At 45.5% G+C, this 22,642-nt stretch overlaps 56 non-coding genes and 10 pseudogenes across 56 annotated transcripts; all 66 read left to right on the plus strand.

Moving 5' to 3' along the window:
- Nucleotides 1-165: 165 nt before the first annotated feature.
- Nucleotides 166-274, plus strand: LOC148375651 (5S ribosomal RNA; annotated as a pseudogene).
- A 222-nt stretch (nt 275-496) lies between these two features.
- On the plus strand, nt 497-615 carry LOC148375652 (5S ribosomal RNA). Its single transcript, XR_015847270.1, has one exon. It is a non-coding gene; the product is annotated as a 5S ribosomal RNA (ribosomal RNA).
- A 218-nt stretch (nt 616-833) lies between these two features.
- On the plus strand, nt 834-952 carry LOC148375653 (5S ribosomal RNA). The gene has a single exon (XR_015849384.1). It is a non-coding gene; the product is annotated as a 5S ribosomal RNA (ribosomal RNA).
- Nucleotides 953-1,174: 222 nt separating this feature from the next.
- Nucleotides 1,175-1,293, plus strand: LOC148375654 (5S ribosomal RNA). The gene has a single exon (XR_015847899.1). It is a non-coding gene; the product is annotated as a 5S ribosomal RNA (ribosomal RNA).
- Nucleotides 1,294-1,515: 222 nt separating this feature from the next.
- Nucleotides 1,516-1,634, plus strand: LOC148375655 (5S ribosomal RNA). Its single transcript, XR_015847672.1, has one exon. It is a non-coding gene; the product is annotated as a 5S ribosomal RNA (ribosomal RNA).
- A 396-nt stretch (nt 1,635-2,030) lies between these two features.
- On the plus strand, nt 2,031-2,149 carry LOC148375656 (5S ribosomal RNA). Its single transcript, XR_015847344.1, has one exon. It is a non-coding gene; the product is annotated as a 5S ribosomal RNA (ribosomal RNA).
- Nucleotides 2,150-2,371: 222 nt separating this feature from the next.
- On the plus strand, nt 2,372-2,480 carry LOC148375657 (5S ribosomal RNA; annotated as a pseudogene).
- Nucleotides 2,481-2,701: 221 nt separating this feature from the next.
- Nucleotides 2,702-2,810, plus strand: LOC148375658 (5S ribosomal RNA; annotated as a pseudogene).
- A 223-nt stretch (nt 2,811-3,033) lies between these two features.
- Nucleotides 3,034-3,152, plus strand: LOC148375659 (5S ribosomal RNA). Its single transcript, XR_015847647.1, has one exon. It is a non-coding gene; the product is annotated as a 5S ribosomal RNA (ribosomal RNA).
- A 220-nt stretch (nt 3,153-3,372) lies between these two features.
- Nucleotides 3,373-3,491, plus strand: LOC148375660 (5S ribosomal RNA). Its single transcript, XR_015847272.1, has one exon. It is a non-coding gene; the product is annotated as a 5S ribosomal RNA (ribosomal RNA).
- Nucleotides 3,492-3,713: 222 nt separating this feature from the next.
- LOC148375661 (5S ribosomal RNA) lies at nt 3,714-3,832 on the plus strand. The gene has a single exon (XR_015849453.1). It is a non-coding gene; the product is annotated as a 5S ribosomal RNA (ribosomal RNA).
- Nucleotides 3,833-4,053: 221 nt separating this feature from the next.
- LOC148375662 (5S ribosomal RNA) lies at nt 4,054-4,172 on the plus strand. Its single transcript, XR_015849385.1, has one exon. It is a non-coding gene; the product is annotated as a 5S ribosomal RNA (ribosomal RNA).
- Nucleotides 4,173-4,392: 220 nt separating this feature from the next.
- On the plus strand, nt 4,393-4,511 carry LOC148375663 (5S ribosomal RNA). The gene has a single exon (XR_015847346.1). It is a non-coding gene; the product is annotated as a 5S ribosomal RNA (ribosomal RNA).
- Nucleotides 4,512-4,733: 222 nt separating this feature from the next.
- Nucleotides 4,734-4,842, plus strand: LOC148375664 (5S ribosomal RNA; annotated as a pseudogene).
- A 222-nt stretch (nt 4,843-5,064) lies between these two features.
- On the plus strand, nt 5,065-5,183 carry LOC148375665 (5S ribosomal RNA). Its single transcript, XR_015849454.1, has one exon. It is a non-coding gene; the product is annotated as a 5S ribosomal RNA (ribosomal RNA).
- A 221-nt stretch (nt 5,184-5,404) lies between these two features.
- On the plus strand, nt 5,405-5,523 carry LOC148375666 (5S ribosomal RNA). Its single transcript, XR_015847452.1, has one exon. It is a non-coding gene; the product is annotated as a 5S ribosomal RNA (ribosomal RNA).
- A 222-nt stretch (nt 5,524-5,745) lies between these two features.
- Nucleotides 5,746-5,864, plus strand: LOC148375667 (5S ribosomal RNA). The gene has a single exon (XR_015849174.1). It is a non-coding gene; the product is annotated as a 5S ribosomal RNA (ribosomal RNA).
- A 222-nt stretch (nt 5,865-6,086) lies between these two features.
- On the plus strand, nt 6,087-6,205 carry LOC148375668 (5S ribosomal RNA). The gene has a single exon (XR_015849175.1). It is a non-coding gene; the product is annotated as a 5S ribosomal RNA (ribosomal RNA).
- Nucleotides 6,206-6,427: 222 nt separating this feature from the next.
- Nucleotides 6,428-6,546, plus strand: LOC148375669 (5S ribosomal RNA). Its single transcript, XR_015849176.1, has one exon. It is a non-coding gene; the product is annotated as a 5S ribosomal RNA (ribosomal RNA).
- Nucleotides 6,547-6,768: 222 nt separating this feature from the next.
- On the plus strand, nt 6,769-6,887 carry LOC148375670 (5S ribosomal RNA). Its single transcript, XR_015849177.1, has one exon. It is a non-coding gene; the product is annotated as a 5S ribosomal RNA (ribosomal RNA).
- Nucleotides 6,888-7,109: 222 nt separating this feature from the next.
- On the plus strand, nt 7,110-7,229 carry LOC148375671 (5S ribosomal RNA). Its single transcript, XR_015848030.1, has one exon. It is a non-coding gene; the product is annotated as a 5S ribosomal RNA (ribosomal RNA).
- Nucleotides 7,230-7,451: 222 nt separating this feature from the next.
- LOC148375672 (5S ribosomal RNA) lies at nt 7,452-7,570 on the plus strand. The gene has a single exon (XR_015849178.1). It is a non-coding gene; the product is annotated as a 5S ribosomal RNA (ribosomal RNA).
- A 222-nt stretch (nt 7,571-7,792) lies between these two features.
- LOC148375673 (5S ribosomal RNA) lies at nt 7,793-7,911 on the plus strand. Its single transcript, XR_015848073.1, has one exon. It is a non-coding gene; the product is annotated as a 5S ribosomal RNA (ribosomal RNA).
- Nucleotides 7,912-8,133: 222 nt separating this feature from the next.
- Nucleotides 8,134-8,252, plus strand: LOC148375674 (5S ribosomal RNA). The gene has a single exon (XR_015847675.1). It is a non-coding gene; the product is annotated as a 5S ribosomal RNA (ribosomal RNA).
- Nucleotides 8,253-8,474: 222 nt separating this feature from the next.
- On the plus strand, nt 8,475-8,593 carry LOC148375675 (5S ribosomal RNA). The gene has a single exon (XR_015847676.1). It is a non-coding gene; the product is annotated as a 5S ribosomal RNA (ribosomal RNA).
- Nucleotides 8,594-8,815: 222 nt separating this feature from the next.
- On the plus strand, nt 8,816-8,934 carry LOC148375676 (5S ribosomal RNA). Its single transcript, XR_015848037.1, has one exon. It is a non-coding gene; the product is annotated as a 5S ribosomal RNA (ribosomal RNA).
- A 222-nt stretch (nt 8,935-9,156) lies between these two features.
- Nucleotides 9,157-9,275, plus strand: LOC148375677 (5S ribosomal RNA). Its single transcript, XR_015847591.1, has one exon. It is a non-coding gene; the product is annotated as a 5S ribosomal RNA (ribosomal RNA).
- A 222-nt stretch (nt 9,276-9,497) lies between these two features.
- On the plus strand, nt 9,498-9,616 carry LOC148375678 (5S ribosomal RNA). The gene has a single exon (XR_015848047.1). It is a non-coding gene; the product is annotated as a 5S ribosomal RNA (ribosomal RNA).
- Nucleotides 9,617-9,838: 222 nt separating this feature from the next.
- On the plus strand, nt 9,839-9,957 carry LOC148375679 (5S ribosomal RNA). Its single transcript, XR_015848074.1, has one exon. It is a non-coding gene; the product is annotated as a 5S ribosomal RNA (ribosomal RNA).
- A 222-nt stretch (nt 9,958-10,179) lies between these two features.
- On the plus strand, nt 10,180-10,298 carry LOC148375680 (5S ribosomal RNA). Its single transcript, XR_015847678.1, has one exon. It is a non-coding gene; the product is annotated as a 5S ribosomal RNA (ribosomal RNA).
- Nucleotides 10,299-10,520: 222 nt separating this feature from the next.
- LOC148375681 (5S ribosomal RNA) lies at nt 10,521-10,637 on the plus strand (annotated as a pseudogene).
- A 222-nt stretch (nt 10,638-10,859) lies between these two features.
- On the plus strand, nt 10,860-10,978 carry LOC148375682 (5S ribosomal RNA). The gene has a single exon (XR_015847324.1). It is a non-coding gene; the product is annotated as a 5S ribosomal RNA (ribosomal RNA).
- A 241-nt stretch (nt 10,979-11,219) lies between these two features.
- LOC148375683 (5S ribosomal RNA) lies at nt 11,220-11,336 on the plus strand. The gene has a single exon (XR_015848124.1). It is a non-coding gene; the product is annotated as a 5S ribosomal RNA (ribosomal RNA).
- A 222-nt stretch (nt 11,337-11,558) lies between these two features.
- On the plus strand, nt 11,559-11,677 carry LOC148375684 (5S ribosomal RNA). The gene has a single exon (XR_015848040.1). It is a non-coding gene; the product is annotated as a 5S ribosomal RNA (ribosomal RNA).
- A 222-nt stretch (nt 11,678-11,899) lies between these two features.
- LOC148375685 (5S ribosomal RNA) lies at nt 11,900-12,018 on the plus strand. The gene has a single exon (XR_015847650.1). It is a non-coding gene; the product is annotated as a 5S ribosomal RNA (ribosomal RNA).
- A 222-nt stretch (nt 12,019-12,240) lies between these two features.
- LOC148375686 (5S ribosomal RNA) lies at nt 12,241-12,359 on the plus strand. Its single transcript, XR_015848050.1, has one exon. It is a non-coding gene; the product is annotated as a 5S ribosomal RNA (ribosomal RNA).
- Nucleotides 12,360-12,581: 222 nt separating this feature from the next.
- LOC148375687 (5S ribosomal RNA) lies at nt 12,582-12,700 on the plus strand. The gene has a single exon (XR_015847484.1). It is a non-coding gene; the product is annotated as a 5S ribosomal RNA (ribosomal RNA).
- A 222-nt stretch (nt 12,701-12,922) lies between these two features.
- LOC148375688 (5S ribosomal RNA) lies at nt 12,923-13,041 on the plus strand. The gene has a single exon (XR_015849179.1). It is a non-coding gene; the product is annotated as a 5S ribosomal RNA (ribosomal RNA).
- Nucleotides 13,042-13,260: 219 nt separating this feature from the next.
- LOC148375689 (5S ribosomal RNA) lies at nt 13,261-13,379 on the plus strand. Its single transcript, XR_015847275.1, has one exon. It is a non-coding gene; the product is annotated as a 5S ribosomal RNA (ribosomal RNA).
- Nucleotides 13,380-13,601: 222 nt separating this feature from the next.
- On the plus strand, nt 13,602-13,720 carry LOC148375690 (5S ribosomal RNA). The gene has a single exon (XR_015849455.1). It is a non-coding gene; the product is annotated as a 5S ribosomal RNA (ribosomal RNA).
- A 221-nt stretch (nt 13,721-13,941) lies between these two features.
- LOC148375691 (5S ribosomal RNA) lies at nt 13,942-14,060 on the plus strand. Its single transcript, XR_015849386.1, has one exon. It is a non-coding gene; the product is annotated as a 5S ribosomal RNA (ribosomal RNA).
- Nucleotides 14,061-14,280: 220 nt separating this feature from the next.
- Nucleotides 14,281-14,399, plus strand: LOC148375692 (5S ribosomal RNA). The gene has a single exon (XR_015847361.1). It is a non-coding gene; the product is annotated as a 5S ribosomal RNA (ribosomal RNA).
- A 222-nt stretch (nt 14,400-14,621) lies between these two features.
- On the plus strand, nt 14,622-14,730 carry LOC148375693 (5S ribosomal RNA; annotated as a pseudogene).
- Nucleotides 14,731-14,951: 221 nt separating this feature from the next.
- LOC148375694 (5S ribosomal RNA) lies at nt 14,952-15,070 on the plus strand. Its single transcript, XR_015847805.1, has one exon. It is a non-coding gene; the product is annotated as a 5S ribosomal RNA (ribosomal RNA).
- Nucleotides 15,071-15,290: 220 nt separating this feature from the next.
- LOC148375695 (5S ribosomal RNA) lies at nt 15,291-15,409 on the plus strand. Its single transcript, XR_015847465.1, has one exon. It is a non-coding gene; the product is annotated as a 5S ribosomal RNA (ribosomal RNA).
- Nucleotides 15,410-15,631: 222 nt separating this feature from the next.
- Nucleotides 15,632-15,740, plus strand: LOC148375696 (5S ribosomal RNA; annotated as a pseudogene).
- A 222-nt stretch (nt 15,741-15,962) lies between these two features.
- LOC148375697 (5S ribosomal RNA) lies at nt 15,963-16,081 on the plus strand. Its single transcript, XR_015847418.1, has one exon. It is a non-coding gene; the product is annotated as a 5S ribosomal RNA (ribosomal RNA).
- A 220-nt stretch (nt 16,082-16,301) lies between these two features.
- On the plus strand, nt 16,302-16,420 carry LOC148375698 (5S ribosomal RNA). The gene has a single exon (XR_015847276.1). It is a non-coding gene; the product is annotated as a 5S ribosomal RNA (ribosomal RNA).
- Nucleotides 16,421-16,642: 222 nt separating this feature from the next.
- LOC148375699 (5S ribosomal RNA) lies at nt 16,643-16,761 on the plus strand. Its single transcript, XR_015849456.1, has one exon. It is a non-coding gene; the product is annotated as a 5S ribosomal RNA (ribosomal RNA).
- A 221-nt stretch (nt 16,762-16,982) lies between these two features.
- LOC148375700 (5S ribosomal RNA) lies at nt 16,983-17,101 on the plus strand. Its single transcript, XR_015849387.1, has one exon. It is a non-coding gene; the product is annotated as a 5S ribosomal RNA (ribosomal RNA).
- A 220-nt stretch (nt 17,102-17,321) lies between these two features.
- Nucleotides 17,322-17,440, plus strand: LOC148375701 (5S ribosomal RNA). Its single transcript, XR_015847379.1, has one exon. It is a non-coding gene; the product is annotated as a 5S ribosomal RNA (ribosomal RNA).
- Nucleotides 17,441-17,662: 222 nt separating this feature from the next.
- LOC148375702 (5S ribosomal RNA) lies at nt 17,663-17,771 on the plus strand (annotated as a pseudogene).
- A 221-nt stretch (nt 17,772-17,992) lies between these two features.
- Nucleotides 17,993-18,111, plus strand: LOC148375703 (5S ribosomal RNA). Its single transcript, XR_015849388.1, has one exon. It is a non-coding gene; the product is annotated as a 5S ribosomal RNA (ribosomal RNA).
- A 220-nt stretch (nt 18,112-18,331) lies between these two features.
- LOC148375704 (5S ribosomal RNA) lies at nt 18,332-18,450 on the plus strand. The gene has a single exon (XR_015847394.1). It is a non-coding gene; the product is annotated as a 5S ribosomal RNA (ribosomal RNA).
- Nucleotides 18,451-18,672: 222 nt separating this feature from the next.
- Nucleotides 18,673-18,781, plus strand: LOC148375705 (5S ribosomal RNA; annotated as a pseudogene).
- A 222-nt stretch (nt 18,782-19,003) lies between these two features.
- Nucleotides 19,004-19,122, plus strand: LOC148375706 (5S ribosomal RNA). The gene has a single exon (XR_015847703.1). It is a non-coding gene; the product is annotated as a 5S ribosomal RNA (ribosomal RNA).
- A 222-nt stretch (nt 19,123-19,344) lies between these two features.
- On the plus strand, nt 19,345-19,463 carry LOC148375707 (5S ribosomal RNA). The gene has a single exon (XR_015847994.1). It is a non-coding gene; the product is annotated as a 5S ribosomal RNA (ribosomal RNA).
- A 222-nt stretch (nt 19,464-19,685) lies between these two features.
- Nucleotides 19,686-19,804, plus strand: LOC148375708 (5S ribosomal RNA). Its single transcript, XR_015847328.1, has one exon. It is a non-coding gene; the product is annotated as a 5S ribosomal RNA (ribosomal RNA).
- Nucleotides 19,805-20,048: 244 nt separating this feature from the next.
- LOC148375709 (5S ribosomal RNA) lies at nt 20,049-20,165 on the plus strand. Its single transcript, XR_015848125.1, has one exon. It is a non-coding gene; the product is annotated as a 5S ribosomal RNA (ribosomal RNA).
- Nucleotides 20,166-20,387: 222 nt separating this feature from the next.
- On the plus strand, nt 20,388-20,506 carry LOC148375710 (5S ribosomal RNA). Its single transcript, XR_015849180.1, has one exon. It is a non-coding gene; the product is annotated as a 5S ribosomal RNA (ribosomal RNA).
- A 223-nt stretch (nt 20,507-20,729) lies between these two features.
- On the plus strand, nt 20,730-20,848 carry LOC148375711 (5S ribosomal RNA). Its single transcript, XR_015849181.1, has one exon. It is a non-coding gene; the product is annotated as a 5S ribosomal RNA (ribosomal RNA).
- Nucleotides 20,849-21,070: 222 nt separating this feature from the next.
- On the plus strand, nt 21,071-21,189 carry LOC148375712 (5S ribosomal RNA). Its single transcript, XR_015848025.1, has one exon. It is a non-coding gene; the product is annotated as a 5S ribosomal RNA (ribosomal RNA).
- A 222-nt stretch (nt 21,190-21,411) lies between these two features.
- Nucleotides 21,412-21,530, plus strand: LOC148375713 (5S ribosomal RNA; annotated as a pseudogene).
- Nucleotides 21,531-21,752: 222 nt separating this feature from the next.
- LOC148375714 (5S ribosomal RNA) lies at nt 21,753-21,871 on the plus strand. Its single transcript, XR_015847818.1, has one exon. It is a non-coding gene; the product is annotated as a 5S ribosomal RNA (ribosomal RNA).
- Nucleotides 21,872-22,093: 222 nt separating this feature from the next.
- LOC148375715 (5S ribosomal RNA) lies at nt 22,094-22,212 on the plus strand. The gene has a single exon (XR_015849182.1). It is a non-coding gene; the product is annotated as a 5S ribosomal RNA (ribosomal RNA).
- A 222-nt stretch (nt 22,213-22,434) lies between these two features.
- LOC148375716 (5S ribosomal RNA) lies at nt 22,435-22,553 on the plus strand. Its single transcript, XR_015847827.1, has one exon. It is a non-coding gene; the product is annotated as a 5S ribosomal RNA (ribosomal RNA).
- Nucleotides 22,554-22,642: the final 89 nt, after the last annotated feature.

Consider the following 22,642-nt stretch of genomic DNA (forward strand, 5'->3'; position numbering starts at 1 on the left):
GGACGGATTTGCATTCTTTCACAACCTGTTTGCAAAACAAATAAATGAAGAATTACACATATTAAACCCCTGTTGTTCTATAAATGGCTACCCCTCTTGGCAAACAGTGGAGTTGCAACTTCCGCGGTGTTGATTATAAATACTGAAAATTCTCCTTATTCTTTCGCTTACGGCCATACTACCCTGAACACGCCCGATCTCGGAAGCTAAGCAGGGTCGGGCCTGGTTAGTACTTGGATGGGAGACCGCCTGGGAATACCAGGTGCTGTAAGCTTTTTACTTCCAGCAAACTTTTTGGTATTTTTTCTGGCCTCGGAGCAGCCCCTTTTGGACGGATTTGCATTCTTTCACAACCTTTTTGCAAAACAAATAAATGAAGAAATACGAACATATTAAACCATTGTTGTTTTATAATTTGCTACCCCTCTTGGCACACAGTGGAGTTGCAACTTCCGCGGTGTTGATTATAAATACTGAAAATCCACCCTCTTCTTTCGCTTACGGCCATACTACCCTGAACACGCCCGATCTCGTCTGATCTCGGAAGCTAAGCAGGGTCGGGCCTGGTTAGTACTTGGATGGGAGACCGCCTGGGAATACCAGGTGCTGTAAGCTTTTTACTTCCAGCAAACTTTTTGGTATTTTTTCTGGCCTCGGAGCAGCCCCTTTTGGACGGATTTGCATTCTTTCACAACCTGTTTGCAAAACAAATAAATGAAGAATTACGCACATATTAAACCCCTGTTGTTCTATAAATTGCTACCCCTCTTGGCAAACAGTGGAGTTGCAACTTCCGCGGTGTTGATTATAAATACTGAAAATTCACCTCATTCGCTTACGGCCATACTACCCTGAACACTCCCGATCTCGTCCGATCTCGGAAGCTAAGCAGGGTCGGGCCTGGTTAGTACTTGGATGGGAGACCGCCTGGGAATACCAGGTGCTGTAAGCTTTTTACTTCCAGCAAACTTTTTGGTATTTTTTCTGGCCTCGGAGCAGCCCCTTTTGGACGGATTTGCATTCTTTCACAACCTGTTTGCAAAACAAATAAATGAAGAATTACACACATATTAAACCCCTGTTGTTTTATAAATGGCTCCCCCTCTTGGCAAACAGTGGAGTTGCAACTTCCACGGTGTTGATTATAAATACTGAAAATTCACCCTCTTCTTTCGCTTACGGCCATACTACCCTGAACCCGCCCGTTCTCGTCCGATCTCGGAAGCTAAGCAGGGTCGGGCCTGGTTAGTACTTGGATGGGAGACCGCCTGGGAATACCAGGTGCTGTAAGCTTTTTACTTCCAGCAAACTTTTTGGTATTTTTTCTGGCCTCGGAGCAGCCCCTTTTGGACGGATTTGCATTCTTTCACAACCTGTTTGCAAAACAAATAAATGAAGAATTACGCACATATTAAACCCCTGTTGTTTTATAAATGGCTACCCCTCTTGGCAAACAGTGGCGTTGCAACTTCCGCGGTGTTGATTATAAATACTGAAAATTCACCCTCTTCTTTCGCTTACGGCCATACTACCCTGAACACGCCCGATCTCGTCCGATCTCGGAAACTAAGCAGGGTCGGGCCTGGTTAGTACTTGGATGGGAGACCGCCTGGGAATACCAGGTGCTGTAAGCTTTTTACTTCCAGCAAACTTTTTGGTATTTTTTCTGGCCTCGGAGCAGCCCCTTTTGGACGGATTTGCATTCTTTCACAACCTGTTTGCAAAACAAATAAATGAAGAATTACAGACTGGGAGGTTCGGGTTCGCGCCCCGGCCGAGTCATTCCTAAGACTTAAAAAGTGGTCGGCGGCGCCCTCTCTTGGCTGCGGCTGCATCGGGTCAGATGCAATCGACATTTCGTTCTGTGTACATTGTTACACAGAATGACAATACAAGGAAATTATTATTATTATTATTATTATTATATTAAACCCCTGTTGTTCTATAAATGGCTACCCCTCTTGGCAAACAGTGGAGTTGCAACTTCCGCGGTGTTGATTATAAATACTGAAAATTCACCCTCTTCTTTCGCTTACGGCCATACTACCCTGAAAACGCCCGATCTCGTCCGATCTCGGAAGCTAAGCAGGGTCGGGCCTGGTTAGTACTTGGATGGTAGACCGCCTGGGAATACCAGGTGCTGTAAGCTTTTTACTTCCAGCAAGCTTTTTGGTATTTTTTCTGGCCTCGGAGCAGCCCCTTTTGGACGGATTTGCATTCTTTCACAACCTTTTTGCAAAACAAATAAATGAAGAAATACGCACATATTAAACCCCTGTTGTTCTATTAATGGCTACCCCTCTTGGCAAACAGTGGAGTTGCAACTTCCACGGTGTTGATTATAAATACTGAAAATTCAACCTCTTCTTTCGCTTACGGCCATACTACCCTGAACACGCCCGATCTCGGAAGCTAAGCAGGGTCGGGCCTGGTTAGTACTTGGATGGGAGACCGCCTGGGAATACCAGGTGCTGTAAGCTTTTTACTTCCAGCAAACTTTTTGGTATTTTTTCTGGCCTCGGAGCAGCCCCTTTTGGACGGATTTGCATTCTTTCACAACCTGTTTGCAAAACAAATAAATGAAGAATTACACACATATTAAACCCCTGTTGTTTTATAAATGGCTACCCCTCTTGGCACACAGTGGCGTTGCAACTTCCGTGGTGTGATTATAAATACTGAAAATTCTCCATATTCTTTCGCTTACGGCCATACTACCCTGAACACGCCCGATCTCGGAAGCTAAGCAGGGTCGGGCCTGGTTAGTACTTGGATGGGAGACCGCCTGGGAATACCAGGTGCTGTAAGCTTTTTACTTCCAGCAAACTTTTTGGTATTTTTTTCTGGCCTCGGAGCAGCCCCTTTTGGACGGATTTGCATTCTTTCACAACCTTTTTGCAAAACAAATAAATGAAGAAATACGAACATATTAAACCATTGTTGTTTTATAATTTGCTACCCCTCTTGGCAAACAGTGGGGTTGCAACTTCCGCGGTGTTGATTATAAATACTGAAAATTCACCCTCTTCCCTCGCTTACGGCCATACTACCCTGAACACGCCCGATCTCGTCCGATCTCGGAAGCTAAGCAGGGTCGGGCCTGGTTAATACTTGGATGGGAGACCGCCTGGGAATACCAGGTGCTGTAAGCTTTTTACTTCCAGCAAACTTTTTGGTATTTTTTCTGGGCTCGGAGCAGCCCCTTTTGGACGGATTTGCATTCTTTCACAACCTGTTTGCAAAACAAATAAATGAAGAATTACACATATTAAACCCCTGTTGTTCTATAAATGGCTACCCCTCTTGGCAAACAGTGGAGTTGCAACTTCCGCGGTGTTGATTATAAATACTGAAAATTCACCCCCTTCTCTCGCTTACGGCCATACTACCCTGAACACGCCCGATCTCGTCTGATCTCGGAAGCTAAGCAGGGTCGGGCCTGGTTAGTACTTGGATGGGAGACCGCCTGGGAATACCAGGTGCTGTAAGCTTTTTACTTCCAGCAAACTTTTTGGTATTTTTTCTGGCCTCGGAGCAGCCCCTTTTGGACGGATTTGCATTCTTTCACAACCTGTTTGCAAAACAAATAAATGAAGAATTACGCACATATTAAACCCCTGTTGTTCTATAAATTGCTACCCCTCTTGGCAAACAGTGGAGTTGCAACTTCCGCGGTGTTGATTATAAATACTGAAAATTCACCCTCTTCTTTCGCTTACGGCCATACTACCCTGAACACGCCCGATCTCGTCCGATCTCGGAAGCTAAGCAGGGTCGGGCCCGGTTAGTACTTGGATGGGAGACCGCCTGGGAATACCAGGTGCTGTAAGCTTTTTACTTCCAGCAAGCTTTTTGGTATTTTTTCTGGCCTCGGAGCAGCCCCTTTTGGACGGATTTGCATTCTTTCACAACCTTTTTGCAAAACAAATAAATGAAGAATTACACACATATTAAACCCCTATTGTTTTATAAATGGCTACCCCTCTTGGCACACAGTGGCGTTGCAACTTCCGTGGTGTGATTATAAATACTGAAAATTCTCCTTATTCTTTCGCTTACGGCCATACTACCCTGAACACTCCCGATCTCGTCCGATCTCGGAAGCTAAGCAGGGTCGGGCCTGGTTAGTACTTGGATGGGAGACCGCCTGGGAATACCAGGTGCTGTAAGCTTTTTACTTCCAGCAAACTTTTTGGTATTTTTTCTGGCCTCGGAGCAGCCCCTTTTGGACGGATTTGCATTCTTTCACAACCTGTTTGCAAAACAAATAAATGAAGAATTACACATATTAAACCCCTGTTGTTCTATAAATGGCTACCCCTCTTGGCAAACAGTGGAGTTGCAACTTCCGCGGTGTTGATTATAAATACTGAAAATTCACCCTCTTCTTTCGCTTACGGCCATACTACCCTGAAAACGCCCGATCTCGTCCGATCTCGGAAGCTAAGCAGGGTCGGGCCTGGTTAGTACTTGGATGGGAGACCGCCTGGGAATACCAGGTGCTGTAAGCTTTTTACTTCCAGCAAGCTTTTTGGTATTTTTTCTGGCCTCGGAGCAGCCCCTTTTGGACGGATTTGCATTCTTTCACAACCTGTTTGCAAAACAAATAAATGAAGAATTACACACATATTAAACCCCTGTTGTTTTATAAATGGCTACCCCTCTTGGCAAACAGTGGAGTTGCAACTTCCACGGTGTTGATTATAAATACTGAAAATTCACCCTCTTCTTTCGCTTACGGCCATACTACCCTGAACACGCCCGATCTCGGAAGCTAAGCAGGGTCGGGCCTGGTTAGTACTTGGATGGGAGACCGCCTGGGAATACCAGGTGCTGTAAGCTTTTTACTTCCAGCAAGCTTTTTGGTATTTTTTCTGGCCTCGGAGCAGCCCCTTTTGGACGGATTTGCATTCTTTCACAACCTTTTTGCAAAACAAATAAATGAAGAATTACACACATATTAAACCCCTATTGTTTTATAAATGGCTACCCCTCTTGGCAAACAGTGGAGTTGCAACTTCCGCGGTGTTGATTATAAATACTGAAAATTCACCCTCTTCTTTCGCTTACGGCCATACTACCCTGAACACGCCCGATCTCGTCCGATCTCGGAAGCTAAGCAGGGTCGGGCCCGGTTAGTACTTGGATGGGAGACCGCCTGGGAATACCAGGTGCTGTAAGCTTTTTACTTCCAGCAAGCTTTTTGGTATTTTTTCTGGCCTCGGAGCAGCCCCTTTTGGACGGATTTGCATTCTTTCACAACCTGTTTGCAAAACAAATAAATGAAGAATTACACACATATTAAACCCCTGTTGTTTTATAAATGGCTACCCCTCTTGGCAAACTGTGGCGTTGCAACTTCCGCAGTGTTGATTATAAATACTGAAAATTCACCCTCTTTTTCGCTTACGGCCATACTACCCTGAACACGCCCGATCTCGTCCGATCTCGGAAGCTAAGCAGGGTCGGGCCTGGTTAGTACTTGGATGGGAGACCGCCTGGGAATACCCGGTGCTGTAAGCGTTTTACTTCCAGCAAACTTTTTGGTATTTTTTCTGGCCTCGGAGCAGCCCCTTTTGGACGGATTTGCATTCTTTCACAACCTTTTTGCAAAACAAATAAATGAAGAAATACGAACATATTAAACCATTGTTGTTTTATAATTTGCTACCCCTCTTGGCAAACAGTGGGGTTGCAACTTCCGCGGTGTTGATTATAAATACTGAAAATTCACCCCCTTCTCTCGCTTACGGCCATACTACCCTGAACACGCCCGATCTCGTCCGATCTCGGAAGCTAAGCAGGGTCGGGCCTGGTTAGTACTTGGATGGGAGACCGCCTGGGAATACCAGGTGCTGTAAGCTTTTTACTTCCAGCAAACTTTTTGGTATTTTTTCTGGCCTCGGAGCAGCCCCTTTTGGACGGATTTGCATTCTTTCACAACCTTTTTGCAAAACAAATAAATGAAGAAATACGCACATATTAAACCCCTGTTGTTCTATTAATGGCTACCCCTCTTGGCAAACAGTGGCGTTGCAACTTCCGCGGTGTTGATTATAAATAGTGAAAATCCACCCTCTTCTTTCGCTTACGGCCATACTACCCTGAACACGCCCGATCTCGTCCGATCTCGGAAGCTAAGCAGGGTCGGGCCTGGTTAGTACTTGGATGGGAGACCGCCTGGGAATACCAGGTGCTGTAAGCTCTTTACTTCCAGCAAACTTTTTGGTATTTTTTCTGGCCTCGGAGCAGCCCCTTTTGGACGGATTTGCATTCTTTCACAACCTGTTTGCAAAACAAATAAATGAAGAAATACGCACATATTAAACCCCTGTTGTTCTATTAATGGCTACCCCTCTTGGCAAACAGTGGGGTTGCAACTTCCGCGGTGTTGATTATAAATACTGAAAATTCACCCCCTTCTCTCGCTTACGGCCATACTACCCTGAACACGCCCGATCTCGTCCGATCTCGGAAGCTAAGCAGGGTCGGGCCTGGTTAGTACTTGGATGGGAGACCGCCTGGGAATACCAGGTGCTGTAAGCTTTTTACTTCCAGCAAACTTTTTGGTATTTTTTCTGGCCTCGGAGCAGCCCCTTTTGGACGGATTTGCATTCTTTCACAACCTTTTTGCAAAACAAATAAATGAAGAAATACGCACATATTAAACCCCTGTTGTTCTATTAATGGCTACCCCTCTTGGCAAACAGTGGCGTTGCAACTTCCGCGGTGTTGATTATAAATAGTGAAAATCCACCCTCTTCTTTCGCTTACGGCCATACTACCCTGAACACGCCCGATCTCGTCCGATCTCGGAAGCTAAGCAGGGTCGGGCCTGGTTAGTACTTGGATGGGAGACCGCCTGGGAATACCAGGTGCTGTAAGCTCTTTACTTCCAGCAAACTTTTTGGTATTTTTTCTGGCCTCGGAGCAGCCCCTTTTGGACGGATTTGCATTCTTTCACAACCTGTTTGCAAAACAAATAAATGAAGAAATACGCACATATTAAACCCCTGTTGTTCTATTAATGGCTACCCCTCTTGGCAAACAGTGGGGTTGCAACTTCCGCGGTGTTGATTATAAATACTGAAAATTCACCCCCTTCTCTCGCTTACGGCCATACTACCCTGAACACGCCCGATCTCGTCCGATCTCGGAAGCTAAGCAGGGTCGGGCCTGGTTAGTACTTGGGATGGGAGACCGCCTGGGAATACCCGGTGCTGTAAGCGTTTTACTTCCAGCAAACTTTTTGGTATTTTTTCTGGCCTCGGAGCAGCCCCTTTTGGACGGATTTGCATTCTTTCACAACCTTTTTGCAAAACAAATAAATGAAGAAATACGAACATATTAAACCATTGTTGTTTTATAATTTGCTACCCCTCTTGGCAAACAGTGGGGTTGCAACTTCCGCGGTGTTGATTATAAATACTGAAAATTCACCCCCTTCTCTCGCTTACGGCCATACTACCCTGAACACGCCCGATCTCGTCCGATCTCGGAAGCTAAGCAGGGTCGGGCCTGGTTAGTACTTGGATGGGAGACCGCCTGGGAATACCAGGTGCTGTAAGCTTTTTACTTCCAGCAAACTTTTTGGTATTTTTTCTGGCCTCGGAGCAGCCCCTTTTGGACGGATTTGCATTCTTTCACAACCTGTTTGCAAAACAAATAAATGAAGAATTACACACATATTAAACCCCTGTTGTTCTATAAATGGCTACCCCTCTTGGCAAACAGTGGAGTTGCAACTTCCGCGGTGTTGATTATAAATACTGAAAATTCACCCTCTTCTTTCGCCTACGGCCATACTACCCTGAACACGCCCGATCTCGTCCGATCTCGGAAGCTAAGCAGGGTCGGGCCTGGTTAGTACTTGGATGGGAGACCGCCTGGGAATACCAGGTGCTCTAAGCTTTTTACTTCCAGCAAACTTTTTGGTATTTTTTCTGGCCTCGGAGCAGCCCCTTTTGGACGGATTTGCATTCTTTCACAACCTGTTTGCAAAACAAATAAATGAAGAATTACGCACATATTAAACCCCTGTTGTTTTATAAATGGCTACCCCTCTTGGCAAACAGTGGCGTTGCAACTTCCGCGGTGTTGATTATAAATACTGAAAATTCACCCTCTTCTTTCGCTTACGGCCATACTACCCTGAACACGCCCGATCTCGTCCGATCTCGGAAACTAAGCAGGGTCGGGCCTGGTTAGTACTTGGATGGGAGACCGCCTGGGAATACCAGGTGCTGTAAGCTTTTTACTTCCAGCAAACTTTTTGGTATTTTTTCTGGCCTCGGAGCAGCCCCTTTTGGACGGATTTGCATTCTTTCACAACCTGTTTGCAAAACAAATAAATGAAGAATTACGCACATATTAAACCCCTGTTGTTTTATAAATGGCTACCCCTCTTGGCAAACAGTGGCGTTGCAACTTCCGCGGTGTTGATTATAAATACTGAAAATTCACCCTCTTCTTTCGCTTACGGCCATACTACCCTGAACACGCCCGATCTCGTCCGATCTCGGAAACTAAGCAGGGTCGGGCCTGGTTAGTACTTGGATGGGAGACCGCCTGGGAATACCAGGTGCTGTAAGCTTTTTACTTCCAGCAAACTTTTTGGTATTTTTTCTGGCCTCGGAGAAGCCCCTTTTGGACGGATTTGCAATCTTTCACAACCTGTTTGCAAAAGAAATAAATGAAGAATTACGCACATATTAAACCCCTGTTGTTCTATAAATGGCTACCCCTCATGCCAAACAGTGGAGTTGCAACTTCCGCGGTGTTGATTATAAATACTGAAAATTCACCCTCTTCTTTCGCTTACGGCCATACTACCCTGAACACGCCCGATCTCGTCCGATCTCGGAAACTATGCAGGGTCGGGCCTGGTTAGTACTTGGATGGGAGACCGCCTGGGAATACCAGGTGCTGTAAGCTTTTTACTTCCAGCAAACTTTTTGGTATTTTTTCTGGCCTCGGAGCAGCCCCTTTTGGACGGATTTGCATTCTTTCACAACCTGTTTGCAAAACAAATAAATGAAGAATTACGCACATATTAAACCCCTGTTGTTCTATAAATGGCTACCCCTCTTGGCAAACAGTGGAGTTGCAACTTCCGCGGTGTTGATTATAAATACTGAAAATTCACCCTCTTCTTTCGCTTACGGCCATACTACCCTGAACACGCCCGATCTTGTCCGATCTCGGAAGCTAAGCAGGGTCGGGCCTGGTTAGTACTTGGATGGGAGACCGCCTGGGAATACCAGGTGCTGTAAGCTTTTTACTTCCAGCAAACTTTTTGGTATTTTTTCTGGCCTCGGAGCAGCCCCTTTTGGACGGATTTGCATTCTTTCACAACCTTTTTGCAAAACAAATAAATGAAGAAATACGCACATATTAAACCATTGTTGTTTTATAATTTGCTACCCCTCTTGGCAAACAGTGGGGTTGCAACTTCCGCGGTGTTGATTATAAATACTGAAAATTCACCCTCTTCTCTCGCTTACGGCCATACTACCCTGAACCCGCCCGATCTCGTCCGATCTCGGAAGCTAAGCAGGGTCGGGCCTGGTTAGTACTTGGATGGGAGACCGCCTGGGAATACCGGGTGCTCTAAGCTTTTTACTTCCAGCAAACTTTTTGGTATTTTTTCTGGCCTCGGAGCAGCCCCTTTTGGACGGATTTGCATTCTTTCACAACCTGTTTGCAAAACAAATAAATGAAGAATTACACACATATTAAACCCCTGTTGTTCTATAAATGGCTACCCCTCTTGGCAAACAGTGGAGTTGCAACTTCCGCGGTGTTGATTATAAATACTGAAAATTCACCCTCTTCTTTCGCCTACGGCCATACTACCCTGAACACGCCCGATCTCGTCCGATCTCGGAAGCTAAGCAGGGTCGGGCCTGGTTAGTACTTGGATGGGAGACCGCCTGGGAATACCAGGTGCTCTAAGCTTTTTACTTCCAGCAAACTTTTTGGTATTTTTTCTGGCCTCGGAGCAGCCCCTTTTGGACGGATTTGCATTCTTTCACAACCTGTTTGCAAAACAAATAAATGAAGAATTACGCACATATTAAACCCCTGTTGTTTTATAAATGGCTACCCCTCTTGGCAAACAGTGGCGTTGCAACTTCCGCGGTGTTGATTATAAATACTGAAAATTCACCCTCTTCTTTCGCTTACGGCCATACTACCCTGAACACGCCCGATCTCGTCCGATCTCGGAAACTAAGCAGGGTCGGGCCTGGTTAGTACTTGGATGGGAGACCGCCTGGGAATACCAGGTGCTGTAAGCTTTTTACTTCCAGCAAACTTTTTGGTATTTTTTCTGGCCTCGGAGCAGCCCCTTTTGGACGGATTTGCATTCTTTCACAACCTGTTTGCAAAACAAATAAATGAAGAATTACGCACATATTAAACCCCTGTTGTTCTATAAATGGCTACCCCTCTTGGCAAACAGTGGCGTTGCAACTTCCGCGGTGTTGATTATAAATACTAAAAATTCACCCTCTTCTTTCGCTTACGGCCGTACTACCCTGAACACGCCCGATCTCGTCCGATCTCGGAAGCTAAGCAGTCGGGCCTGGTTAGTACTTGGATGGGAGACCGCCTGGGAATACCAGGTGCTGTAAGCTTTTTACTTCCAGCAAACTTTTTGGTATTTTTTCTGGCCTCGGAGCAGCCCCTTTTGGACGGATTTGCATTCTTTCACAACCTTTTTGCAAAACAAATAAATGAAGAATTACACACATATTAAACCACTGTTGTTTTATAATTTGCTACCCCTCTTGGCACACAGTGGAGTTGCAACTTCCGCGGTGTTGATTATAAATACTGAAAATCCACCTTCTTCTTTCGCTTACGGCCATACTACCCTGAACACGCCCGATCTCGTCCGATCTCGGTAGCTAAGCAGGGTCGGGCCTGGTTAGTACTTGGATGGGAGACCGCCTGGGAATACCAGGTGCTGTAAGCTTTTTACTTCCAGCAAACTTTTTGGTATTTTTTCTGGCCTCGGAGCAGCCCCTTTTGGACGGATTTGCATTCTTTCACAACCTGTTTGCAAAACAAATAAATGAAGAATTACACATATTATTATTATTATTATTATTATTAAACCCCTGTTGTTCTATAAATGGCTACCCCTCTTGGCAAACAGTGGCGTTGCAACTTCCGCGGTGTTGATTATAAATACTAAAAATTCACCCTCTTCTTTCGCTTACGGCCATACTACCCTGAACACGCCCGATCTCGTCCGATCTCGGAAGCTAAGCAGTCGGGCCTGGTTAGTACTTGGATGGGAGACCGCCTGGGAATACCAGGTGCTGTAAGCTTTTTACTTCCAGCAAACTTTTTGGTATTTTTTCTGGCCTCGGAGAAGCCCCTTTTGGACGGATTTGCAATCTTTCACAACCTGTTTGCAAAAGAAATAAATGAAGAATTACGCACATATTAAACCCCTGTTGTTCTATAAATGGCTACCCCTCATGCCAAACAGTGGAGTTGCAACTTCCGCGGTGTTGATTATAAATACTGAAAATTCACCCTCTTCTTTCGCTTACGGCCATACTACCCTGAACACGCCCGATCTCGTCCGATCTCGGAAACTATGCAGGGTCGGGCCTGGTTAGTACTTGGATGGGAGACCGCCTGGGAATACCAGGTGCTGTAAGCTTTTTACTTCCAGCAAACTTTTTGGTATTTTTTCTGGCCTCGGAGCAGCCCCTTTTGGACGGATTTGCATTCTTTCACAACCTGTTTGCAAAACAAATAAATGAAGAATTACGCACATATTAAACCCCTGTTGTTCTATAAATGGCTACCCCTCTTGGCAAACAGTGGAGTTGCAACTTCCGCGGTGTTGATTATAAATACTGAAAATTCACCCTCTTCTTTCGCTTACGGCCATACTACCCTGAACACTCCCGATCTTGTCCGATCTCGGAAGCTAAGCAGGGTCGGGCCTGGTTAGTACTTGGATGGGAGACCGCCTGGGAATACCAGGTGCTGTAAGCTTTTTACTTCCAGCAAACTTTTTGGTATTTTTTCTGGCCTCGGAGCAGCCCCTTTTGGACGGATTTGCATTCTTTCACAACCTTTTTGCAAAACAAATAAATGAAGAAATACGCACATATTAAACCATTGTTGTTTTATAATTTGCTACCCCTCTTGGCAAACAGTGGGGTTGCAACTTCCGCGGTGTTGATTATAAATACTGAAAATTCACCCTCTTCTCTCGCTTACGGCCATACTACCCTGAACCCGCCCGATCTCGTCCGATCTCGGAAGCTAAGCAGGGTCGGGCCTGGTTAGTACTTGGATGGGAGACCGCCTGGGAATACCGGGTGCTCTAAGCTTTTTACTTCCAGCAAACTTTTTGGTATTTTTTCTGGCCTCGGAGCAGCCCCTTTCTGACGGATTTGCATTCTTTCACAACCTGTTTGCAAAACAAATAAATGAAGAATTACGCACATATTAAACCCCTGTTGTTTTATAAATGGCTACCCCTCTTGGCAAACAGTGGAGTTGCAACTTCCGCGGTGTTGATTATAAATACTGAAAATTCACCCTCTTCTCTCGCTTACGGTCATACTACCCTGAACCCGCCCGATCTCGTCCGATCTCGGAAGCTAAGCAGGGTCGGGCCTGGTTAGTACTTGGATGGGAGACCGCCTGGGAATACCAGGTGCTGTAAGCTTTTTACTTCCAGCAAACTTTTTGGTATTTTTTCTGGCCTCGGAGCAGCCCCTTTTGGACGGATTTGCATTCTTTCACAACCTGTTTGCAAAACAAATAAATGAAGAATTACGCACATATTAAACCCCTGTTGTTTTATAAATGGCTACCCCTCTTGGCAAACAGTGGCGTTGCAACTTTCGCGGTGTTGATAATAAATACTAAAAATTCACCCTCTTTTTTCGCTTACGGCCATACTACCCTGAACACGCCCGATCTCGTCCGATCTCGGAAGCTAAGCAGGGTCGGGCCTGGTTAGTACTTGGATGGGAGACCGCCTGGGAATACCAGGTGCTGTAAGCTTTTTACTTCCAGCAAACTTTTTGGTATTTTTTCTGGCCTCGGAGCAGCCCCTTTTGGACGGATTTGCATTCTTTCACAACCTGTTTGCAAAACAAATAAATGAAGAATTACACATATTAAACCCCTGTTGTTCTATAAATGGCTACCCCTCTTGGCAAACAGTGGAGTTGCAACTTCCGCGGTGTTGATTATAAATACTGAAAATTCACCCCTTCTCTCGCTTACGGCCATACTACCCTGAACACGCCCGATCTCGTCTGATCTCGGAAGCTAAGCAGGGTCGGGCCTGGTTAGTACTTGGATGGGAGACCGCCTGGGAATACCAGGTGCTGTAAGCTTTTTACTTCCAGCAAACTTTTTGGTATTTTTTCTGGCCTCGGAGCAGCCCCTTTTGGACGGATTTGCATTCTTTCACAACCTGTTTGCAAAACAAATAAATGAAGAATTACGCACATATTAAACCCCTGTTGTTCTATAAATTGCTACCCCTCTTGGCAAACAGTGGAGTTGCAACTTCCGCGGTGTTGATTATAAATACTGAAAATTCACCCTCTTCTTTCGCTTACGGCCATACTACCCTGAACACGCCCGATCTCGTCCGATCTCGGAAGCTAAGCAGGGTCGGGCCCGGTTAGTACTTGGATGGGAGACCGCCTGGGAATACCAGGTGCTGTAAGCTTTTTACTTCCAGCAAGCTTTTTGGTATTTTTTCTGGCCTCGGAGCAGCCCCTTTTGGACGGATTTGCATTCTTTCACAACCTTTTTGCAAAACAAATAAATGAAGAATTACACACATATTAAACCCCTATTGTTTTATAAATGGCTACCCCTCTTGGCACACAGTGGCGTTGCAACTTCCGTGGTGTGATTATAAATACTGAAAATTCTCCTTATTCTTTCGCTTACGGCCATACTACCCTGAACACTCCCGATCTCGTCCGATCTCGGAAGCTAAGCAGGGTCGGGCCTGGTTAGTACTTGGATGGGAGACCGCCTGGGAATACCAGGTGCTGTAAGCTTTTTACTTCCAGCAAACTTTTTGGTATTTTTTCTGGCCTCGGAGCAGCCCCTTTTGGACGGATTTGCATTCTTTCACAACCTGTTTGCAAAACAAATAAATGAAGAATTACACATATTAAACCCCTGTTGTTCTATAAATGGCTACCCCTCTTGGCAAACAGTGGAGTTGCAACTTCCGCGGTGTTGATTATAAATACTGAAAATTCACCCTCTTCTTTCGCTTACGGCCATACTACCCTGAAAACGCCCGATCTCGTCCGATCTCGGAAGCTAAGCAGGGTCGGGCCTGGTTAGTACTTGGATGGGAGACCGCCTGGGAATACCAGGTGCTGTAAGCTTTTTACTTCCAGCAAGCTTTTTGGTATTTTTTCTGGCCTCGGAGCAGCCCCTTTTGGACGGATTTGCATTCTTTCACAACCTGTTTGCAAAACAAATAAATGAAGAATTACACACATATTAAACCCCTGTTGTTTTATAAATGGCTACCCCTCTTGGCAAACAGTGGAGTTGCAACTTCCACGGTGTTGATTATAAATACTGAAAATTCACCCTCTTCTTTCGCTTACGGCCATACTACCCTGAACACGCCCGATCTCGGAAGCTAAGCAGGGTCGGGCCTGGTTAGTACTTGGATGGGAGACCGCCTGGGAATACCAGGTGCTGTAAGCTTTTTACTTCCAGCAAGCTTTTTGGTATTTTTTCTGGCCTCGGAGCAGCCCCTTTTGGACGGATTTGCATTCTTTCACAACCTTTTTGCAAAACAAATAAATGAAGAATTACACACATATTAAACCCCTATTGTTTTATAAATGGCTACCCCTCTTGGCACACAGTGGCGTTGCAACTTCCGTGGTGTGATTATAAATACTGAAAATTCTCCTTATTCTTTCGCTTACGGCCATACTACCCTGAACACTCCCGATCTCGTCCGATCTCGGAAGCTAAGCAGGGTCGGGCCTGGTTAGTACTTGGATGGGAGACCGCCTGGGATTACCAGGTGCTGTAAGCTTTTTACTTCCAGCAAACTTTTTGGTATTTTTTCTGGCCTCGGAGCAGCCCCTTTTGGACGGATTTGCATTCTTTCACAACCTGTTTGCAAAACAAATAAATGAAGAATTACACATATTAAACCCCTGTTGTTCTATAAATGGCTACCCCTCTTGGCAAACAGTGGAGTTGCAACTTCCGCGGTGTTGATTATAAATACTGAAAATTCACCCTCTTCTTTCGCTTACGGCCATACTACCCTGAACACGCCCGATCTCGTCCGATCTCGGAAGCTAAGCAGGGTCGGGCCTGTTTAGTACTTGGATGGGAGACCGCCTGGGAATACCAGGTGCTGTAAGCTTTTTACTTCCAGCAAGCTTTTTGGTATTTTTTCTGGCCTCGGAGCAGCCCCTTTTGGACGGATTTGCATTCTTTCACAACCTGTTTGCAAAACAAATAAATGAAGAATTACACACATATTAAACCCCTGTTGTTTTATAAATGGCTACCCCTCTTGGCAAACAGTGGAGTTGCAACTTCCACGGTGTTGATTATAAATACTGAAAATTCACCCTCTTCTTTCGCTTACGGCCATACTACCCTGAACACGCCCGATCTCGGAAGCTAAGCAGGGTCGGGCCTGGTTAGTACTTGGATGGGAGACCGCCTGGGAATACCAGGTGCTGTAAGCTTTTTACTTCCAGCAAACTTTTTGGTATTTTTTCTGGCCTCGGAGCAGCCCCTTTTGGACGGATTTGCATTCTTTCACAACCTGTTTGCAAAACAAATAAATGAAGAATTACGCACATATTAAACCCCTGTTGTTTTATAAATGGCTACCCCTCTTGGCAAACAGTGGCGTTGCAACTTTCGCGGTGTTGATAATAAATACTAAAAATTCACCCTCTTTTTTCGCTTACGGCCATACTACCCTGAACACGCCCGATCTCGTCCGATCTCGGAAGCTAAGCAGGGTCGGGCCTGGTTAGTACTTGGATGGGAGACCGCCTGGGAATACCAGGTGTTGTAAGCTTTTTACTTCCAGCAAACTTTTTGGTATTTTTTCTGGCCTCGGAGCAGCCCCTTTTGGACGGATTTGCATTCTTTCACAACCTGTTTGCAAAACAAATAAATGAAGAATTACACATATTAAACCCCTGTTGTTCTATAAATGGCTACCCCTCTTGGCAAACAGTGGAGTTGCAACTTCCGCGGTGTTGATTATAAATACTGAAAATTCACCCCCTTCTCTCGCTTACGGCCATACTACCCTGAACACGCCCGATCTCGTCTGATCTCGGAAGCTAAGCAGGGTCGGGCCTGGTTAGTACTTGGATGGGAGACCGCCTGGGAATACCAGGTGCTGTAAGCTTTTTACTTCCAGCAAACTTTTTGGTATTTTTTCTGGCCTCGGAGCAGCCCCTTTTGGACGGATTTGCATTCTTTCACAACCTGTTTGCAAAACAAATAAATGAAGAATTACGCACATATTAAACCCCTGTTGTTCTATAAATTGCTACCCCTCTTGGCAAACAGTGGAGTTGCAACTTCCGCGGTGTTGATTATAAATACTGAAAATTCACCCTCTTCTTTCGCTTACGGCCATACTACCCTGAACACGCCCGATCTCGTCCGATCTCGGAAGCTAAGCAGGGTCGGGCCCGGTTAGTACTTGGATGGGAGACCGCCTGGGAATACCAGGTGCTGTAAGCTTTTTACTTCCAGCAAGCTTTTTGGTATTTTTTCTGGCCTCGGAGCAGCCCCTTTTGGACGGATTTGCATTCTTTCACAACCTTTTTGCAAAACAAATAAATGAAGAATTACACACATATTAAACCCCTATTGTTTTATAAATGGCTACCCCTCTTGGCACACAGTGGCGTTGCAACTTCCGTGGTGTGATTATAAATACTGAAAATTCTCCTTATTCTTTCGCTTACGGCCATACTACCCTGAACACTCCCGATCTCGTCCGATCTCGGAAGCTAAGCAGGGTCGGGCCTGGTTAGTACTTGGATGGGAGACCGCCTGGGAATACCAGGTGCTGTAAGCTTTTTACTTCCAGCAAACTTTTTGGTATTTTTTCTGGCCTCGGAGCAGCCCCTTTTGGACGGATTTGCATTCTTTCACAACCTGTTTGCAAAACAAATAAATGAAGAATTACACATATTAAACCCCTGTTGTTCTATAAATGGCTACCCCTCTTGGCAAACAGTGGAGTTGCAACTTCCGCGGTGTTGATTATAAATACTGAAAATTCACCCTCTTCTTTCGCTTACGGCCATACTACCCTGAAAACGCCCGATCTCGTCCGATCTCGGAAGCTAAGCAGGGTCGGGCCTGGTTAGTACTTGGATGGGAGACCGCCTGGGAATACCAGGTGCTGTAAGCTTTTTACTTCCAGCAAGCTTTTTGGTATTTTTTCTGGCCTCGGAGCAGCCCCTTTTGGACGGATTTGCATTCTTTCACAACCTGTTTGCAAAACAAATAAATGAAGAATTACACACATATTAAACCCCTGTTGTTTTATAAATGGCTACCCCTCTTGGCAAACAGTGGAGTTGCAACTTCCACGGTGTTGATTATAAATACTGAAAATTCACCCTCTTCTTTCGCTTACGGCCATACTACCCTGAACACGCCCGATCTCGGAAGCTAAGCAGGGTCGGGCCTGGTTAGTACTTGGATGGGAGACCGCCTGGGAATACCAGGTGCTGTAAGCTTTTTACTTCCAGCAAGCTTTTTGGTATTTTTTCTGGCCTCGGAGCAGCCCCTTTTGGACGGATTTGCATTCTTTCACAACCTTTTTGCAAAACAAATAAATGAAGAATTACACACATATTAAACCCCTATTGTTTTATAAATGGCTACCCCTCTTGGCACACAGTGGCGTTGCAACTTCCGTGGTGTGATTATAAATACTGAAAATTCTCCTTATTCTTTCGCTTACGGCCATACTACCCTGAACACTCCCGATCTCGTCCGATCTCGGAAGCTAAGCAGGGTCGGGCCTGGTTAGTACTTGGATGGGAGACCGCCTGGGAATACCAGGTGCTGTAAGCTTTTTACTTCCAGCAAACTTTTTGGTATTTTTTCTGGCCTCGGAGCAGCCCCTTTTGGACGGATTTGCATTCTTTCACAACCTGTTTGCAAAACAAATAAATGAAGAATTACACATATTAAACCCCTGTTGTTCTATAAATGGCTACCCCTCTTGGCAAACAGTGGAGTTGCAACTTCCGCGGTGTTGATTATAAATACTGAAAATTCACCCTCTTCTTTCGCTTACGGCCATACTACCCTGAAAACGCCCGATCTCGTCCGATCTCGGAAGCTAAGCAGGGTCGGGCCTGGTTAGTACTTGGATGGGAGACCGCCTGGGAATACCAGGTGCTGTAAGCTTTTTACTTCCAGCAAGCTTTTTGGTATTTTTTCTGGCCTCGGAGCAGCCCCTTTTGGACGGATTTGCATTCTTTCACAACCTGTTTGCAAAACAAATAAATGAAGAATTACACACATATTAAACCCCTGTTGTTTTATAAATGGCTACCCCTCTTGGCAAACAGTGGAGTTGCAACTTCCGCGGTGTTGATTATAAATACTGAAAATTCACCCTCTTCTTTCGCTTACGGCCATACTACCCTGAACACGCCCGATCTCGGAAGCTAAGCAGGGTCGGGCCTGGTTAGTACTTGGATGGGAGACCGCCTGGGAATACCCGGTGCTGTAAGCGTTTTACTTCCAGCAAACTTTTTGGTATTTTTTCTGGCCTCGGAGCAGCCCCTTTTGGACGGATTTGCATTCTTTCACAACCTTTTTGCAAAACAAATAAGTGAAGAAATACGAACATATTAAACCATTGTTGTTTTATAATTTGCTACCCCTCTTGGCAAACAGTGGGGTTGCAACTTCCGCGGTGTTGATTATAAATACTGAAAATTCACCCCCTTCTCTCGCTTACGGCCATACTACCCTGAACACGCCCGATCTCGTCCGATCTCGGAAGCTAAGCAGGGTCGGGCCTGGTTAGTACTTGGATGGGAGACCGCCTGGGGATACCAGGTGCTGTAAGCTTTTTACTTCCAGCAAACTTTTTGGTATTTTTTCTGGCCTCGGAGCAGCCCCTTTTGGACGGATTTGCATTCTTTCACAACCTGTTTGCAAAACAAATAAATGAAGAATTACGCACATATTAAACCCCTGCTGTTCTATAAATGGCTACCCCTCTTGGCAAACAGTGGAGTTGCAACTTCCGCGGTGTTGATTATAAATACTGAAAATTCACCCTCTTCTTTCGCTTACGGCCATACTACCCTGAACACGCCCGATCTCGTCCGATCTCGGAAGCTAAGCAGAGTCGGGCCTGGTTAGTACTTGGATGGGAGACCGCCTGGGGATACCAGGTGCTGTAAGCTTTTTACTTCCAGCAAACTTTTTGGTATTTTTTCTGGCCTCGGAGCAGCCCCTTTTGGACGGATTTGCATTCTTTCACAACCTTTTTGCAAAACAAATAAATGAAGAATTACACACATATTAAACCACTGTTGTTTTATAATTTGCTACCCCTCTTGGCACACAGTGGAGTTGCAACTTCCGCGGTGTTGATTATAAATACTGAAAATCCACCTTCTTCTTTCGCTTACGGCCATACTACCCTGAACACGCCCGATCTCGTCCGATCTCGGTAGCTAAGCAGGGTCGGGCCTGGTTAGTACTTGGATGGGAGACCGCCTGGGAATACCAGGTGCTGTAAGCTTTTTACTTCCAGCAAACTTTTTGGTATTTTTTCTGGCCCCGGAGCAGCCCCTTTTGGACGGATTTGCATTCTTTCACAACCTGTTTGCAAAACAAATAAATGAAGAATTACACATATTATTATTATTATTATTATTATTAATAAACCCCTGTTGTTCTATAAATGGCTACCCCTCTTGGCAAACAGTGGCGTTGCAACTTCCGCGGTGTTGATTATAAATACTAAAAATTCACCCTCTTCTTTCGCTTACGGCCATACTACCCTGAACACGCCCGATCTCGTCCGATCTCGGAAGCTAAGCAGTCGGGCCTGGTTAGTACTTGGATGGGAGACCGCCTGGGAATACCAGGTGCTGTAAGCTTTTTACTTCCAGCAAACTTTTTGGTATTTTTTCTGGCCTCGGAGCAGCCCCTTTTGGACGGATTTGCATTCTTTCACAACCGGTTTGCAAAACATATAAATGAAGAATTACACACATATTAAACCCCTGTTGTTTTATAATTGGCTACCCCTCTTGGCAAACAGTGGCGCTGCAACTTCCGCGGTGTTGATTATAAATACTAAAAATTCTCCGTCTACTTTCGCTTACGGCCATACTACCCTGAACACGCCCGATCTCGTCCGATCTCGGAAGCTAAGCAGGGTCGGGCCTGGTTAGTACTTGGATGGGAGACCGCCTGGGAATACCAGGTGCTGTAAGCTTTTTACTTCCAGCAAACTTTTTAGTAGTTTTTCTGGCCTCGGAGCAGCCCCTTTTGGACGGATACAGCATTCTTTCACAACCGGTTTGCAAAACAAATAAATGAAGAATTACGCCCATATTAAACCCCTGTTGTTTTATAATTGGCTACCCCTCTTGGCAAACAGTGGCGCTGCAACTTCCGCAGTGTTGATTATAAATACTGAAAATTCTCCCTCTTCTTTCGCTTACGGCCATACTACCCTGAACACGCCCGATCTCGTCCGATCTCGGAAGCTAAGCAGGGTCGGGCCTGGTTAGTACTTGGATGGGAGACCGCCTGGGAATACCAGGTGCTGTAAGCTTTTTACTTCCAGCAAACTTTTTGGTATTTTTTCTGGCCTCGGAGCAGCCCCTTTTGGACGGATTTGCATTCTTTCACAACCTGTTTGCAAAACAAATAAATGAAGAATTACACACATATTAAACCCCTGTTGTTTTATAAATGGCTACCCCTCTTGGCAAACAGTGGCGTTGCAACTTCCGCGGTGTTGATTATAAATACTGGAAATTCTCCCTCTTATTTCGCTTACGGCCATACTACCCTGAACACGCCCGATCTCGTCCGATCTCAGAAGCTAAGCAGGGTCGAGCCTGGTTAGTACTTGGATGGGAGACCGCCTGGGAATACCAGGTGCTGTAAGCTTTTTACTTCCAGCAAACTTTTTGGTATTTTTTCTGGCCTCGGAGCAGCCCCTTTTGGACGGATTTGCATTCTTTCACAACCTGTTTGCAAAACAAATAAATGAAGAATTACACACATATTAAACCCCTGTTGTTTTATAAATGGCTACCCCTCTTGGCAAACAGTGGCGTTGCAACTTCCGCGGTGTTGATTATAAATACTGGAAATTCTCCCTCTTATTTCGCTTACGGCCATACTACCCTGAACACGCCCGATCTCGTCCGATCTCAGAAGCTAAGCAGGGTCGAGCCTGGTTAGTACTTGGATGGGAGACAGCCTGGGAATACCAGGTGCTGTAAGCTTTTTACTTCCAGCAAAGTTTTTGGTTTTTTTTCTGGCCTCGGAGCAGCCCCTTTTGGATGGATACAGCATTCTTTCACAACCTTTTTGCAAAACAAATAAATGAAGAATTACACTCATATTAAACCACTGTTGTTTTATAATTTGCTACCCCTCTTGGCACACAGTGGCGTTGCAACTTCCGTGGTGTAATTATAAATACTAAAAATTCTCCCTCTTCTTTCGCTTACGGCCATACTACCCCGAACACGCCCGATCTCGTCCGATCTCGGAAGCTAAGCAGGGTCGGGCCTGGTTAGTACTTGGATGGGACACCGCCTGGGAATACCAGGTGCTGTAAGCTTTTTACTTCCAGCAAACTTTTTGGTATTTTTTCTGGCCTCGGAGCAGCCCCTTTTGGACGGATTTGCATTCTTTCACAACCTGTTTGCAAAACAAATAAATGAAGAATTACGCACATATTAAACCCATGTTGTTCTATAAATGGCTACCCCTCTTGGCAAACAGTGGAGTTGCAACTTCCGCGGTGTTGATTATAAATACTGAAAATTCACCCTCTTCTTTCGCTTACGGCCATACTACCCTGAACACGCCCGATCTCGTCCGATCTCGGAAGCTAAGCAGGGTCGGGCCTGGTTAGTACTTGGATGGGAGACCGCCTGGGAATACCAGGTGCTGTAAGCTTTTTACTTCCAGCAAGCTTTTTGGTATTTTTTCTGGCCTCGGAGCAGCCCCTTTTGGACGGATTTGCATTCTTTCACAACCTGTTTGCAAAACAAATAAAGGAAGAATTACGCACGTATTAAACCCCTGTTGTTTTATAAATGGCTACCCCTCTTGGCAAACAGTGGCGTTGCAACTTCCGCAGTGTTGATTATAAATACTGAAAATTCACCCTCTTCTTTCGCTTACGGCCATACTACCCTGAACACGCCCGATCTCGTCCGATCTCGGAAGCTAAGCAGGGTCGGGCCCGGTTAGTACTTGGATGGGAGACCGCCTGGGAATACCAGGTGCTGAAAGCTTTTTACTTCCAGCAAGCTTTTTGGTAATTTTTCTGGCCTCGGAGCAGCCCCTTTTGGACGGATTTGCATTCTTTCACAACCTTTTTGCA

The sequence above is a fragment of the Urocampus carinirostris genome, chromosome 1, assembly GCF_059441175.1.
Source record: "Urocampus carinirostris isolate Australia breed hairy pipefish chromosome 1, RoL_Ucar_1.0, whole genome shotgun sequence".
In the NCBI taxonomy this organism is placed as follows: Eukaryota; Metazoa; Chordata; class Actinopteri; order Syngnathiformes; family Syngnathidae; genus Urocampus; species Urocampus carinirostris.